We start from the raw sequence: 15815 nt of genomic DNA on the forward strand, positions 1-15815 counted from the left end.
CAAACACATACACGAACATTCACAGAGGCACATGCAACTTCCTCATCATTTGAGCCGACGTAGAACTGCAAGCTTTGTCAGCATACTTAGCGTTCAGTGTTAGTGTATTATATATGAATATGTACAATGTATGTGAGCACAATCTTGAAGCACATTTTCTTTGCAATAGAACCGGGGCTCTCTGCCAAGCCGAGTGGTCTTCACATCTTAGAAAAACTCAGGATGCCATTTTTTCTAAACAGTGGCTGAAATCCATTCGGCATCTGTCGTTCCACACTGTAATGTATGAATGTAAAAACACAGATGTACACACACACACACACACGCACATACACACACATTGCCGACAAATACACTTGCTTTATGGAAACACCACTACTTTAAAGAGTCATTTCCCGAACACTTGCCAGAATTCCCACCCTGACTGAACACTGTCAACTAAACCAAATCTAAGCTCAAGTTTACCCTGATTTCACCCACCAACCATTTCTAACAATGGTAATTCACCTATGAGGGCAGAGCTTTCCACAAAGCATCTTAGCAGTGGCTGTTTTTGGAGTTTTCATTTTTAGCCCCAAATGTTTGATCCACAAGGTACACAAGGTCATGTTAATATCAAGATCCTTATAAATGAAATTTGTTCAGACCCTTAAGAACCTTAGCATTTGGAAGTCAGCAATGCTTAAAAACCTTTTTGGTTGTCCATGGGAATTCCTAGACACCAAGTTTTTTGTGTCTGGGCTCTCAATAAACCAGCAGAATCCACTGGTTTCTCAGTGTACTTACAACTGGTTTCTGAAGCACATTGAGACAAGATTTGTGAAAAACCTTTTCTGGTTTAAAGATAATAATAATTAAGGCCTTGAAAAGTTACCAAAACTCAGACACAGCCAGAAAGACAGTTCCTTTTGAAGTATATGACCTTCACTGAAAGACAAATTTGTGACCAGGCTGAAACCTGCTTAGAGCCTTCTGAATTCGATGTTCCCTGGAATATAAATCCAGTTGTAAAGCAAAGATGCTTTTTGGAAGACTCAAGCTGCCATCACACAGAGGGTTACCACCAACAAACCACAAACCTCCACCTCACTGACACAGCAGCAAAACCAGCTAACCATCTGAACCCGCGGAGGACGAACTGTTCAGGCGGATCAGGGCCTTTGTAATAGTTAAAGAGGACAATCTAAAGACGATGCCTGGCAAGTCCGTCTCATCCAGAGGGTCAGTGGACTGGAAAACACAGGCCTTAACCCTGCAAACAAATCATTTCAATAGAGTCATCGTTTCATTAAAAGGTGTCACTTTCTACTCACTTTCCGCTTTTAAATGAGCTTTACTTCGTTGTTGAAAGTGGAGAGTTCAGCTGTATGTCCAAATCAGATTTTGAAGATAAATCCTAAGTTGAAAATAGAATTTTTTGTGCAGTGTAGGAGAGTTGGATGCTTGGGAAACAGGATGGAAAGCCAACAGACAGATGGACTGAGAGACACGAAAGAATTGTCTGTCAGTCTCTGTTACTGTCTTTGTGTCCGAGCATTCATCGACACCAAATCCCTCAAACCCTATTGATTTTTAATGTGATACTGTCACACTGTACAGCCTTTACACTTGATGTAAATATTACCACACCCAAAGAACCTCAGCCACCATCACCTCCAGCTCTGTTTTAGTAGCCTTTACCATCAACAGTCACCTCATCAATCATCTTTCTAGCTATCAAACCAAAAAAGAAACAAAACCAAAGGAAAGGCGTCAGTCAGCAGCCCCTGCTCCTTAGAAACCCCAGGCTGAATCTCAGCCTGGTTAGAGGCAAGCCAAAGGCTTTAAGTACGATTTAAAACAAAAAAAAGTGGACACTTGAGACTTTTTCTATTTATTGACAAATCGAAACCAAAGAAAACCTTTTTCTGCACCTAACTGTTCCAACTAACGGAAAACGGAACTTACTGAAGACGGAAGAGAATTATTACCAAAAAAAGAAAAGAAAAAAAAACAACAAAAAAAAGAGTGGTGGCGATGATGTCAAGGAAGGCGATGACGAGGAGATGAAGGGAGGATAGAAGGAAGGATGACATCATGGGAGTGGAGAAGTAGCTTTGTTCTGCCTGATGTTGTGTCAGGCTATCTTTAAGGGGAAGCAAGTTGGGGACTGAAAAGGGTAAAAACCACATGGGAAGGAGGGAAGGATCCAAACGGAGGACGCCGTAGACCATTTTCTTCCCTCTGGCTCCAGGAAAAGGCAGAACATTAATGTGTCTCTCACGGTTGAAGAGTGTCTTTAACGTGTGCCTATGCAGTTTTTCAAAGTTAAAAAAATGGTTAAAAGAACAACAGAAACCTCATCAGCTAACAAACCAAAGATTCACCGTTAACTCCAGTAGCAGTCCTCCTCCCCCCGAAAGGGAAAATCTACACTTCGGTTAACCAGCATGTACACACCTGCAGCGTGATGTTGCTGGAAGTGGTGTGCTGTGGCTTTTTTTTTTACTACTTTCCACTAATTATTATTCTACTTCATCTGTTATACATTCAACTTCCAGGGTTAGCATGTAGGCTAATCAAGCTTGTTTGTCCTTCAACTTTCTAACGTGTAGCATTCCTTTTATTGTGTTAGCCTTACTAAAGGGGACAAATTTAGCCAAGACGTTTCTTTCACAGTTCTTGTAATCTAGCTAGCATTTTTCCAATGGGCTAAAACAGATACATTTTTCATTTTGATGGGTTGTTCCTTCAGCATGGCATCGTGAAACCTTCTCCACACCCACAAATTTGACCACAAACTTCGGAGCATAAAGAGATGATGAAATGATTAGTAAAAAATCCAAAGCTTCTCATTTGTCCTTCCACACGGGTCAAATCTACCTCCAATAATCTCCAGCAGAGAAAACAAAAGCTGCCAGACAAAAGCACAGGGGCTGGTGTTTGAGCTCGGTGAGTCAGCATCCAGAGACGTCCGCTACCATCTTTCATTTTAGCTTCTGGGCTATTCAGGCTCACAGTTTCACGTTAAAACTGGCTGTTGTCCGGCACGCTTTCTGCTGCAGAGAGAGTGACAGTGTTAATGCTACTGGATATGTACAGAACATACCAAAGATTTTCTGCTGTACTAACAGTAGCACACTGACACATTTTCTTACTTTTTTTCACACCCAGTCCCTTTGGATCCATCTGTTTCTTTGACATGAACAAGTTTTTACTTTTGAACCCAAGCCCAATGGCTAAACCAGACAGTCTCAAGGCTGGATTAGGTTAGGTTTAAACTGCTTACCAAATGTATTTGAAAAAATAAATAAGAAAAAGTGCAAGATTTCATATGGATTATAACACTAAAGAAACTAAAATCTTCACGTGAAGGTTGTTTAACCACTATAAAATGTACTGATTGGAGTCAATCCAAGGAGTCTGCTTAGCTGAGTTTTGGCTAAAGACAGAAAGCACTGGTGGCTTGGGTATAAATGAAAACTAAGCATTTCTAATCATAGCACAGTTTGTCATAGCCCACATTGCCATGCTGGAGGAGCATCGTCACCAAGGGAGTGACGACTGGAGATGCTAACTGTCCGTAGCAAAGACAACCCACGTTAGCCTGTTCTTTAGGGGGGAGGAACCACGCTGCTGCTCCATGTATAAGACGACAATAAATAAAACCAAAAAAACACCAACACCTGCTGAGAGAAACTGCTAAAATATCGGTCAAATAGCTTTATCCTTAGTTTTCTCTCTGTATTTCTGTATGTAAAGCTTATAGTCCAAAGAAATCCTCCGCCCACCTGACCCTGCTGTCCTGTTGGCCACGCCCAACGGAGGGGTGTGGCCCTTGGCTCAGGGGGCGGTGGCCATTTTCCATTCCCACTTGCAGTTCTGTCTGGATGTAATACAGGCTAAACCTGCCAAACCAAAAAACAAAAAAAAGGAAAAAGGAGAGAAAAGAAAACAGTATGAAACTAAAAACCATCCCAAAGAGGTTTTCATTGCTTGTTTGTTTTTGAGTACTTATAAATGATTTGCCAATTACTATTACTACCACTACGTTCCTTTCTAGGTTTTTGCAATATGTGATTTTTTATTTTATTTTATTTAATGTAATTTCTGTTTTCTTTTTAATTGTGAATTAATTTAAGCGAACAAATTTTGTTGCCAAATCTCCCTCTGAACCCTTTTCCCCTTGATGGTGATTAGCTTTGCCAAAGTTTACATTGTACGTTCCCTTTTCTTTCTGTTCTATGCTGTATTTATTTATGAGGTGTTTTAGAACACACTAGTTTTGTACTTAATAATAATTTAATGTTATTTAATTAGATGTAATTGTTTTTTGATGAATATTTATGAGTATTTAAAGATGTTAGTTGCATCAAAGATGCAGTGCTTATGCCAGGCCTATTAATTTATTCTTAGTTAGCTTTACTTTAAAAAGCAAATACAATGTTGTGTTATGAATGTTTAGACTTAATGACAGAACAATGTAGGAATGTCAGATTAGACTTGTGTACTTCTGAATGTCAACACTCTGTCACTCTTTAGCCAATCTAGGTTTTTGTCCTGGTAATGATTTTCCTTTTTTTTTTTTTTTTTTGAAAATGAAAACAATCTCTTTATGCCAAATAATAGCCTATTGAATGATGAGCACTGCATCTGTTTTTCTTTCCCCTTTGTGATTTGAATTGCTAATTTATTGGTTATTTTGCTTTTGATTCGTTTGCATCCTGCTGACCATTGTTGAACAAGCAATGAATTTCAGACTGATGTTCTGGTGACACGTACTTGATCAGGTGACGTAAGGGCCACGCGTTGATATAAACTGACTCACCAAAGATAACTGGAATCCTTGAGAGGCCAATAAACTGTGTGTGTTTACATCCACGCAGCTCGTGCCCTGGTAAATGTCTTACTGGTACATTTATGTTATAAAATGATCACATATACACTCTTTGCCCCTTGAACGCTACATGAAAGCATCCTCTTTGTGGTCTATTGTAGCCCAAAGAGGTCAGGAACATTCGGTCATTACCTTAGACATGCTATCAAATGTGTACCAGAAGCTGCTTAGTTTCTGTGCAAAACCAAAAGTATTTAGTTATCTTGTCATCAGCTGGTCAAACTGAATAATTACCTTAAGATCCCAAGAAAAGGAACCATACACTTTTACAAACCTTCAACCTAAAGCATGACTCTGCTTTTCTTTCATGCCCTCTGTTGATACTGAGCTAATCTGAGTGTGCGACTGCGTGAATGGAAACACACCAACTTGTTTCACTCGTTAGGAAAGAAAAAACTGAGGAGTCCCTTAAAGCTAGCTGCTTCCAAGACTGACTTTGTGTGTGTGTATAAAGAAGAAAAAAAAAACTTTCTATTTCAATAGTGAGAACCAGAGAGGCTACCTCACTGACTTTCCATTTGTCCTTTTAATCGTATTGATGAAACCAAAGAAACCAAAGATTTGTTTCCTCCTCGGTACGGTCTGCGCTCAGCTCCATGCTTTTGTTTTTTTCTCTACTTAATGATTATGCCGCATATTTTACAATTTCTCCTTTGCCCTCTCTTTTCCCCTTTCTGTCTTTCCCCCCTGCTTCTCCGTTCTCCTCGCTTTGCCTCTTCTGCTCCGAAAGAATAAGTGTGAGGAAAGAGGCGGATGTAACTAAGGGTCGGGCTGGATGCAGAATATCAGGGAGTACTGGAAGACATTTAGATGATTTTGCCTTTGCCTTCAAATAGTTTGACCCTGTTATTTTGGGTGGCAAGTGTTAGAAGCGAGTACATTATTAATTTAATGTTCAACAGTAAGTCAAACAACAATATGGCTGCTGAAGATAAAGAAGAGGTGCCCCAAGCACGAAACTTGATAGATGTCCAGTGCGCTTCAAACACTTCAAGACTTTTTACGCTATGATGCAAAATGATGTTTTGTACTGATATAGCTGCAGCTTTTTGGCATTTGCGTGTTGGTTTTACCTTCAATCGGGTACTTTATGACGGTGGACATGAGTCACATCTTCATCATCAGCGAGCTGTCGGGGTTGCTTTCAATTAGATGGCTGGTTCTTGCTAATGTTGCGCAGCATAGCAACCACCGTGATGCAGCGTTGCTCTGGTATTGTGCTGGAGCGGTAGAAAGCCTAACAAACCACTTGTCACACCTGTAACCGTCCAAGTCTAATGGACAGAAGACATTACTGAATCCTAACAGAAACTGCTTTTCTGTCACCAGTGATCACTCAACTGCATTCTCAGAGTGGACTTAAAACGAAGCCTGTCAAATAAGCTCAGAGTGACAGTGCTAACATGCTACCTGGTAACGTTTACCATCTTAGTTCACCGTGGCACTAATCATGAATCCAGCAGTTACTTCAGTTGACACTGAGACAACAAATGTAAGAATGCGCCTGTTTTATTACTGGCCTACTCGCTGGTGTGTCATTGTAAAGTATAACCAACACAGAGGTGTTCTAAAAAATGTACCCTCAACTGATATTTCAGTGCAAGACATCAGCATCATCCCAAAATCCCAAAAAGAAAAACCTCATCAATCAATCAAATATGAGCCGTATGTTCAGAAAACACAACAGTGAGACTGTATCGTGACACAAAAATACTCTAATTACCATATACTAATCACACAGGCATGGTTTGAAAAGCAAAGCATGCTGAAGTTGTGCAAGGGAGTACAGGAACTGCAAGGTGGCTGCTTTGTCCATTAGCATGGAATATGGTGCTAAGGAGTCGCTTAGGACATTTGGATTCAGTTCAAACAGCAGAACTGTTCTGTTCTTGTAGCAGCGTTCAAGCAGGATTAGACATTTATCTGTGCTATTTGACTTCCCTTAAGCATTTGGCTTAAAAATCATTCGGGGAAGCCAAATGGCGGAGGAAAAGCTCTGCTTCTTTTTTTGTTTTTCATTTTCGATGCGAAGGTTTAAACTTCCGCCGCCGTGCTTTGCTTTTCGAAACCAGGCCGCACTGTGTAGAGGACGCTTTTGTAGCAAAGTATGAGATAACCTTGGATGAGTGCCTTGCTTGGACCAAAGCGAAGTCTAGACCTCTCTGTTGTGCTGTAAACCTTCTATTCCTGGGAAAAAGAAATACCTCAGCGCAGCCGCCGCCGCTGCTGCTGCCGTTGCCGCTGCCGTTGCCGCCGCTTGGCTCGAGCGCCCGAGTTTCCTCTCTGGTTCTTCGCAATGCAATCAACGCAAAGGAACCCAGAGTGAATACCAAAGTGTCCCTGTTCTGTTTGACTTTTCTCTTTCACGTATTGTCGCCTTGTTTTTATTCTTTTCTGAGATGGGTTTCCACACACTGATCTGGCTGCAGCTGCGTCCTGGGTAGAACTTAAACAGAAATGCTCATATTTGTTTCAAGCTAGTCTGACCCACACGAGGTACACAAGGTTGCTTTCTTGAGATCACTAAACTCATTATCCAAAGAACATTAAGCTTGTTACTCTGAGACCAATGTTGTGATTCTCAAGCTCACTACAATCACCCATCAACAAACCAAACTACTCAGCCAGCTCTCGTGGAAATGCAGCTCCCCCCCTGTCCTCCCCCTGTCGACCCTATTCTCTCTTTCCAAATGGTTACAAAGCTTTAAATGATGAAAAAACATGGAGACAAACTTGTGAGCGTTGTGCGCAGACCGTGCTCTCTTTACCAAACTGTTGCAGATATACCTCATAGACACTAGTGTTAGGATGATGTTATAATAGCGTATGTCATAAATTATTCACTTGCTCTTCTTTTCTTTTGTTTTTATTTCCTTTCACTGTAACTTTACGACAAAACAAATGTGGGGGGAAAAAAAAGCTTTATACATTTTTAAGTTGTGATTTTTGTGATAGTTAAAAAGGTGCGCTAAAACCAAAAATGAGAAATGCTTGTCTTCTTCTATGCTCCTCTTTCTTGTTGATATTGTTGATTACTGTTCTCTCTGTGTCCCATCTGCAGAGGACGAGGATGGGACGCATCATCTAGAATCCTTTCTTTTTCTTTCTTTTTTTTTTCTGTGGTTCTTTTGAAGGGGTTATTGTCCCCTAACATGGATGCTTTTCTGGGTTTGGGAACATCATTATTGATGCCAGAATCCACTTGTTTCAACTCAGAATAATACCGGTTACTTTGATCCATCTGTTTGATAAATTCAGCCAAATTCTGGTTTATTTTCATTCATTATTTCTTTAGCTTATTTTGGGTGTTCTTCCTTTCCTGTGTTGTAATGCTAGCATCACTTTACATAACCCATACAGCAGTTCTATAGTCCAGATTTTATGCATGAGTATAATTACGATTAGCTAGCCGTGTAATGCATTGTGATTCTTATTAGTAACCTTATTACCATCTCCTCAGTTCATTTCCAACACTGGAAACTGTACACACACAACTCCGTGTTGCAGTCGTGTGACCTTTGAGCTGCTGATGTCAAACCTGATGACTTGCTTCCTTTAAATCAGTTGCAGAGGGCGATGCATTAGCACAGAAAGTGATAAGAGAACTGACGATTTACAGGTCAGTGTGTCGGCTTGTCTGGACACTGGGCTGCCCTGTGACACTTAAATGCGACATTAATGACTTGGACATATGAAAGCTCCTGAGTGAAATCTAACTCAGTAGACACAAATCAGCTCTAGCGCACTTATTTTCGTTTGTTAAAGCTTTAGCAAACTTTCAAGGAATTTGATTCATTTATGTCGTACCTGACTCTTGTAAGAGGAACCCTTACATAAAGAGGAGGGGATTTGTTTCCAGGTAGAAGGTATTTATTTTTTAAGTGAGCAGGTGAAAAAAAAAAAAAAAACATATATATATTCTGGATTTAGTTATGTGCGCTGACAAGTTCAACATTTTAGCCACAAAGTAACGAGAACTAACATTTATCAAGAGGTCTGCAGCCAAAGCTCAAATGCTGTCTTTAAATAACAAGAGTGAGAGAACAAATAGGCTAAGGAACAAAACTAAAACCCAGTATAAAAAAAACTATTCACTGGATTTAAGTTGCTAAAGTGTTCAAATCAAAAGACTAGAACAATTTTACGGAAAAGTTAGTTCAATTGTCACAAATGACCCGCAGTAACTAAATAACTGTAATAACTTGATGAATATGATGAAGTTACTAATGATCAACAGGCCAGACCAGTGTTGTAACTGTATTAAGTTTCAGGCAGTATTAAAGAAAAACAGAGCACTTCCAGTTTTACTTGTCTTCCATTTCCGGTTAGCTTCCCAGCACATCTCAACTTAGACTCGAATTCCATAAGAAATACAGCAAAGCATAAACAATGGGCAAAGTATCTTCCCCTAAAATTGACTGTCTGGCTTTTAGAAAACCTGGCCTTTTTTCTAGCTTGAATTGTTAAAATTGCTCACATAAAGAACACATGAAGCCCTGTAAAATATTTTTTAAACCTGCGTGCACACATTAATAATTTGTATGTCCAAGTATTCCATTTCCCATGTACAAGTTCCAGTCAGAACTTAAACTTTCAGTTCCAACATCAGCAGCATCGTCAGTAAAGTGTCAAAGGTCAAAGTGGCCCAACCATGAGGTTAGGTTTAGACCAAAATCACAATCAGTCCATTTTCTGAATTAGAAAAGACTTACACGTCAGTTTCCTCTTGTAAAAACTATTGACCAAATTATACAATCACACACACTCCCCTGCCAAAACCTCACCAACCCCAAAACAATATTTCAGTGTACTGATTATTTTCTTCTGCTTCTTCGTCTTTTTTTTTTTCTTTTTTTTTTTTCCTTATTTTATTTTTGACATTTGGTTGGAACAGAAAAAGAGAAGTGACTGCAAACCTGTGGCGTGGAATAAAATGATGATCAAACAGGAAGGAGAAATTTGGAGAATTAATGTTGTTCCACTCTATGTATAAAAGAAGAAAAAAAAATCAATAAAGACATCACAATGGTCTTATCCATGTATAACTGATTCTCCTGTTATTTTTTCTGTAATAAAAATACAATGAAAATTAACCTTCATATACTCATTTCATATGTTATGATTTTGTTTTGTAAAAAGTCTTATATTTACCCTGAAATATATATATAAAAAAAACTCAACTTAAGCCGGTCAAAAATGCAGGAAAATTATTTGGGACGTTTTCCTGTGAGTAATCTACTTACTAGCTTGCAAGCAGCACAGAAACTAACAAGGCCCCCATCTGTTTGAGGCTGGATGAGTAAAGACAGAAAAAGAGAGAGAAGAGAAGAGATCAGCAGGAAGAAAAAGATGATACATACAGTACGTCTGCATATACGTATACATCTGATTAAGTCATACATGTAAATTATGAACATGATACAGAATATGATACAGGTGCAAGAGAGAAGAAATTAGAGGATAGGTGCAAAAGAGAACACAATAGATGATCGTTGCCAGAGAGAAGGATACAGAGGATAGGTACAAAAGAGAAGACAATAGAAGATAGGTGCAAGACAAAAGGAAATAGAGGATAGGTGCAAGAGAGAAGACATAGAGGATAAGTCATCAAGGGAAGTCCACAAGCAGCCTAGACCTATAGCAGCATAACTAAGGGATGGTTCAGGGTCACCTGAGACAAGATTTTAGCAGCGTTCCTTGAATATGTTCTTAATTTTAATATTAACTGAAGACACAGAGACATTCAATTTACATTTTATTGAAAAAACAACGCTGAATTGGTGCAAATGAAGTTCTTCAAGTTATAGCTAGCTACTGGTAGCTGGGCTAGAGGGGAGGGGCCTCTGTGGATCATCCCACAGATACTTGATCATTTTGGGATCTAGGGACTTTGGAGGCCAGGTCAACACCTTGTGCTGTTTCCCAGCAGAACATTGTATTGTCAAAATGGTCTGTGTTGCTTATTTATCCAGTCAGTGGTTTTAATGTTGTGGTTTTAATGTCGATCAGTGTAGCTGACTGTATTGCAACAGTACTTGTACACAAGCATTGTGGTTTATTGTAGAGTTTATGGTTTATTACTGACAATGTAATAGTCACCCTCGGACACCTTCTGTTCTGGTATCATATATAAACAACAATATTAAAAATCAACCAGCTGACCTCCCAGTGTCAGACTGTCATATAAAGCATCTGTTCAATGCATCGAAAAGAATTCTTATGAAAGGATCAGCTAAGGATAGTAGACAAGAAATTTCTTGTGACCATTTGCTTTGCTTTTATTTATAACGTTGGTAGAGTTGTGTCAGACTCTTCGAGGCCAATTAACCTACTTGCAAATCTATATATGAAGGAAACAAAGACATAACAGAAAGATGAGGCCAACTCTTTCTTCAAGCATATTACAAAACTACGAGGAAAAACACTCTGCCTCTGACACATGACAACTTGTAAACTCTGAAAAAGTCACTTTCAAGGTTGTGAATAACACGGGACGGAGCAATTCGTATTCTCAGATTTAATGTTTTACAGCCTCTGACCAGCGTTTGTTCATTTATCATCCCTTGTCCCCCGTCGTTCTTGATTAGTGATGATTGTGCTCGGTCAGTGTTTTTCTTTGATATTGTTCTTGAAACCAGCTTTCCCCACAGAGATGTTTCATTGGATACAACATCTTCTTCAAGTCGGTCGCTCCTCTCACCTGCTCATTTTCACTCCCTTCTTTTTAACCACTCCATCAGCCCGTCAATCGTTTCTATGTGTCCATAATGACTCTATCAGCTCTTCTGTCTCTTTCTACATCTCCTCGCCCCGTGCTTCTTTTCTTCTGTCACTCTTCTCCGCTCTCTCTCTGTGTAATCATTCCAGCATCCATCTCCTCTCATCAGTCCACCTAGTCACTTTTCCCCTTTAACCCTCCTCCTCTCCCCTTTTAATCACTCCATCCCATCCTCCTGCTCCTCTTCCTCTCTCCGTTGCCTAGGGAACGGCGGCCCATTCTGTAGCTGTTAATCTGGTGACATTGTCTTTCTATTACCTGTGGGTCAGATGCCTGATAAGAAGGACAAAGTGTGGGAAACCAAAAAAAAAAAAGAAAAAAAAAAGAGAGACTCACTTTGAACGGATGTGAAATGTTGGTTGTCATTCCTACATAGGCAGAAACAGCACAGCATGCAGGGCAGATGCTTGTTGTGGTAAACAGATGTCATTCTCTCTGTACATTCATATAAAAAATGCAGATACTATTAACAAACAATAATCCAGTTCAGCAGACTACCATTATATACAACCAGTATGGAGTTGTAGGACTTTTTTGTAGGAGAATAAACCAAAAAACTCAATGAACCCCAGCTTATCTTAACATATTGTCTGACCCAGTTTTAAAGCACAAAAAATAATCCTACGTCATCAGGAGCCACTGGTAAATTTAGTTATAGAGATGCTGTTTTGCACTGAACCTGTAACCCAGGAGCTGCCATCATGCTACTGTGACAATAAGCTGATATATACACCGAGGGGCCTCTGTGGATCATCTCACAGATACTTGATCAGTTTGGGATCTAGTGAATTTGGAGGCCAGGTCCACACCTTGTGCTGTTCTTCATGTTTTTTGAGTTGTTCCTAAAGTGTTCTTGTGTGTGTGTCTGTGTCAGGCTGCATCCTGCTGGGGATGGCTGCTGCCATCAAGGAGTGTCATTGCTATGGGGTGGGGGTGCCTGGTCTGGTCTAAGTGGGTGCTACATGTCTAAGTAACATCCACATGAATGCCAGGTCCAAAAGTTTCCCAGCAGAACACTGAAATGTCACAAGATGGTCCCCTCCTGTCAGTGGTCATAATGTCTTCGGTTTGCTTCCTCCTCATGTCATCTCTACCTGTATCTTTTCTATGGCAGACTGTACTTATTTTGCTCTTCACTGTCTGTTTCTCAATGCTCTCTCTATGCAGATGCTTTCTCAGTAGTCTTTTGTCCTCATCCTTCCTTCTCTCTCCTCTTTTCATTCTTTTATAGGCTACCTCTGTTGCTTTTCGTCTGTCTTTATATGCCTCACCCCACTTTCAGATTCTGCTTTCTCCGTTTTCTCACATTTTTTTCCCCAAGTAATTTCTCTTTTTCCTTATTCCGTGTGCCGTCCCTCTCTATCTTTCTCTGTAGAAATCAATGGTGGCTCTCTCAATAGGAGGTCACGGGGTTGCAGGCGCTCCCGTCCCAGCTTTTCAATTACTGGCAGCCACAACACTCACACACACACCCAGACACGTACACACACACACACACACACACACATACCCACTTTGCGTCCTGAGCAGCCCCCAACCCCCTGAGCTTACAGGCCACGGTCACAGAATAAAGAGTAAAGATTTCAAAATGAAAGCGGAACGATTTGGATGTTGAATAGAGAGAAAACAAGAGGGACAGGAGGAGCCGGAAAGAATCAAAGACAGAAGAGAAGAGAAAGAACAAGGAGGAAATACGTAGAGGCGAGGACGCGAGGACAGGAAAGGTGGAGGAAAGGTGAGACAGCAGAGGTCAGAACTTAATTTGTGTTCTTGTTGGCTCTTGTACTGTCGCAGACTTCTCAAATGTCATCACTCATGGTCCAGATACAGTGAGGTGTGATTCACCAGTGCTATTCACTGCTGTAAAATGATACAAAAAGCTTAAAATGTGCAGCATGACATACATTGGAGTGTCTTTTCTACACAATTCTATAAATCCTGTAACGTTAACGAAGAAGTGCTGAAAACTAGGAGTGTCTTTATAGAATAGAATAGAAGAATAGAATGCCTTTATTGTCACTATACACATGTACAATGAGATTAAAGCTGTCACCAATAACAGTGCAAAAAACAAAAATACAGTATAAAAAGACATATGAACAGTATAAACATAGAGGTGCACAGTCCTGAGGAGATCTGCAGAAATAAATATGGTGAATGTACAGTATGTAAGTATAAATATATAAATATATATTGCACAGAATGTATGTATTGCGCATTAATGGAATATTGCACATTAAAACAGTGGAGTATTGTACATTAAAACAGTGTTACAGTGGAGATTGGAGAGAGTCCATGAAAAAAAAAATCAGTGCATGTGGGAGTTCAGGGTGGATATTGCTTTCGGAAAAAAGCTGTTTTTGATACACACTTACCTTTGAAATCTTCGCTATTCCTAAAGACTAATAATAATATCGTGTCACGATAATTTTAATAATGTGTTTTTTTTAACCCACTACCCCACTTTTTAACCACCTTTTCCCAATCAAAACAAAGATGGCAGCTCATTGGCTAACAAGACAGAGAACTAAAGAAATGGCTTTAAACACATTCACACCTACGGCCAATTTAGAATCACCAATGAACCTAACCAGCATGTCTTTGGACAGTGGGAGGAAACCGGAGTACCTGGAGAGAACCCACGCAGACACAGGGAGAACATGCAGACTACACACAGAAAGGCCCAGTTGGCCGGGAGCCTTCTTGCTGTGAGGCACCAGTGCTAACCACCTCTCCACTGTGCCGCCCTGCTAGAAATGTATGTACTTAAAATATTTGTTTGTACCAAGTTGGTTTGTCCAAAGATAAAGAGAATGATTTTACCTGGCAGTTAACATTACACAGTTATAACCTGTCCTCCAACCTTTGGGACCATATGGGTCATTTCTCCTTACAGTCTGGATAGGAGTGTAAAATATATCTCATCTCTGTTTGGGAACTAAAAGAACTTGAAACAGGAAGCATGCGGTCCAGTTCACTGACCCATCCATCTACCTTGACCACTTCCTCTTTTGTTCCTGTAATAATTACTCCAATACACTTGATGGGGCAATCTCAATGGAGCCTAACTGTTATCTGTATGTCAAGTTAAGCAGTCAGTACAGCACATCTCAGCAGAAATAAACAGATCAGGACGAGAAAAGTAAAGAAGGCGAGAGGAAAGAGAAGGATACTCATCTTTTTGTCTTTTATAATGTAATGCAGGTGATGAGAAGAGTAAAAAAGAGAAGGACCAAAATGTCACAGGAGAAGAACAAAAGGCCAGAAGGGAATACAGCGCGAGAAGAAAGGACAGAAGGTTATGTCACCACGAGACACGAGTAAAGAGGAGAAGAATGAAGGGGAGAGGAGCATAGGAGCGATGATAAAATGTCTCAAGGAAAAAACACGAGCTGAAGAGACAAAAAAGAGGAGAGGAAAAGCAAGTAGATGAGGGGAATAGTGGACGAGAGAGGAAAGAAAACAAAAGAAAAAGAGAGGGAGCCAAATGAGGAGAGGATGAAAGAGGATAGAAGTAAAGCTGAGGAGATAAGTAAGTAGGAGGAAGAGAAAATAAAAAATTGAAAATGAAGAAAGATGAGACAAGGAAGAGCAAAAGGAGAGAGTGGGGGAACGGTGGCAAGGAAAAAAGGTAGAAGGGAAGGGATGAAGTGAGAGAGGAAGGGGTCAGGGAGGAGGATAAGGAGGAGAGACAGGGTGAAGAGGAAAGAAAAGAAAATGAAATGAAAGATTGTTGCTGGCTCAGATGCAGGGAGGGGGAGGAAGGGAGGAGAGGGGGAGAAAAAGGGGGTGGCTCAGCCAGCCGCCCTCGGGGGTTATTGGGTCGTGGACAGCCAATCTCTCTCAGCTTAATCAACAGCAGCAGAGGTGATTGCAACACCGCAGGGGACTGCTGGGAAAAAAGAAAAAAAAAAAGATGGAGGGAGGGGGGGAGAACGAGATAGGAATGAATGGGAAGGTGCGGAGAGGTGGGGAGGGAAGGCGGGGGACAGAGCTGCAAGATGAGGAAAAGATTGGAAAAGGAGGAAAAATGGGGGTGAGGACAGAGTGGGGGAGGAGGTGGAAAGATGGCGGGAAGGAATGGGGGAGGACAGCAGATTGGAAAAGATAGGAGGGAGAAAGGAGAGGGGGAGGGAAAAGGACGCGGGAGAGAGAGGGAGG

This window comes from Chelon labrosus (genome assembly GCF_963514085.1).
Source record: "Chelon labrosus genome assembly, chromosome: 22".
Classification (NCBI taxonomy): domain Eukaryota; kingdom Metazoa; phylum Chordata; class Actinopteri; order Mugiliformes; family Mugilidae; genus Chelon; species Chelon labrosus.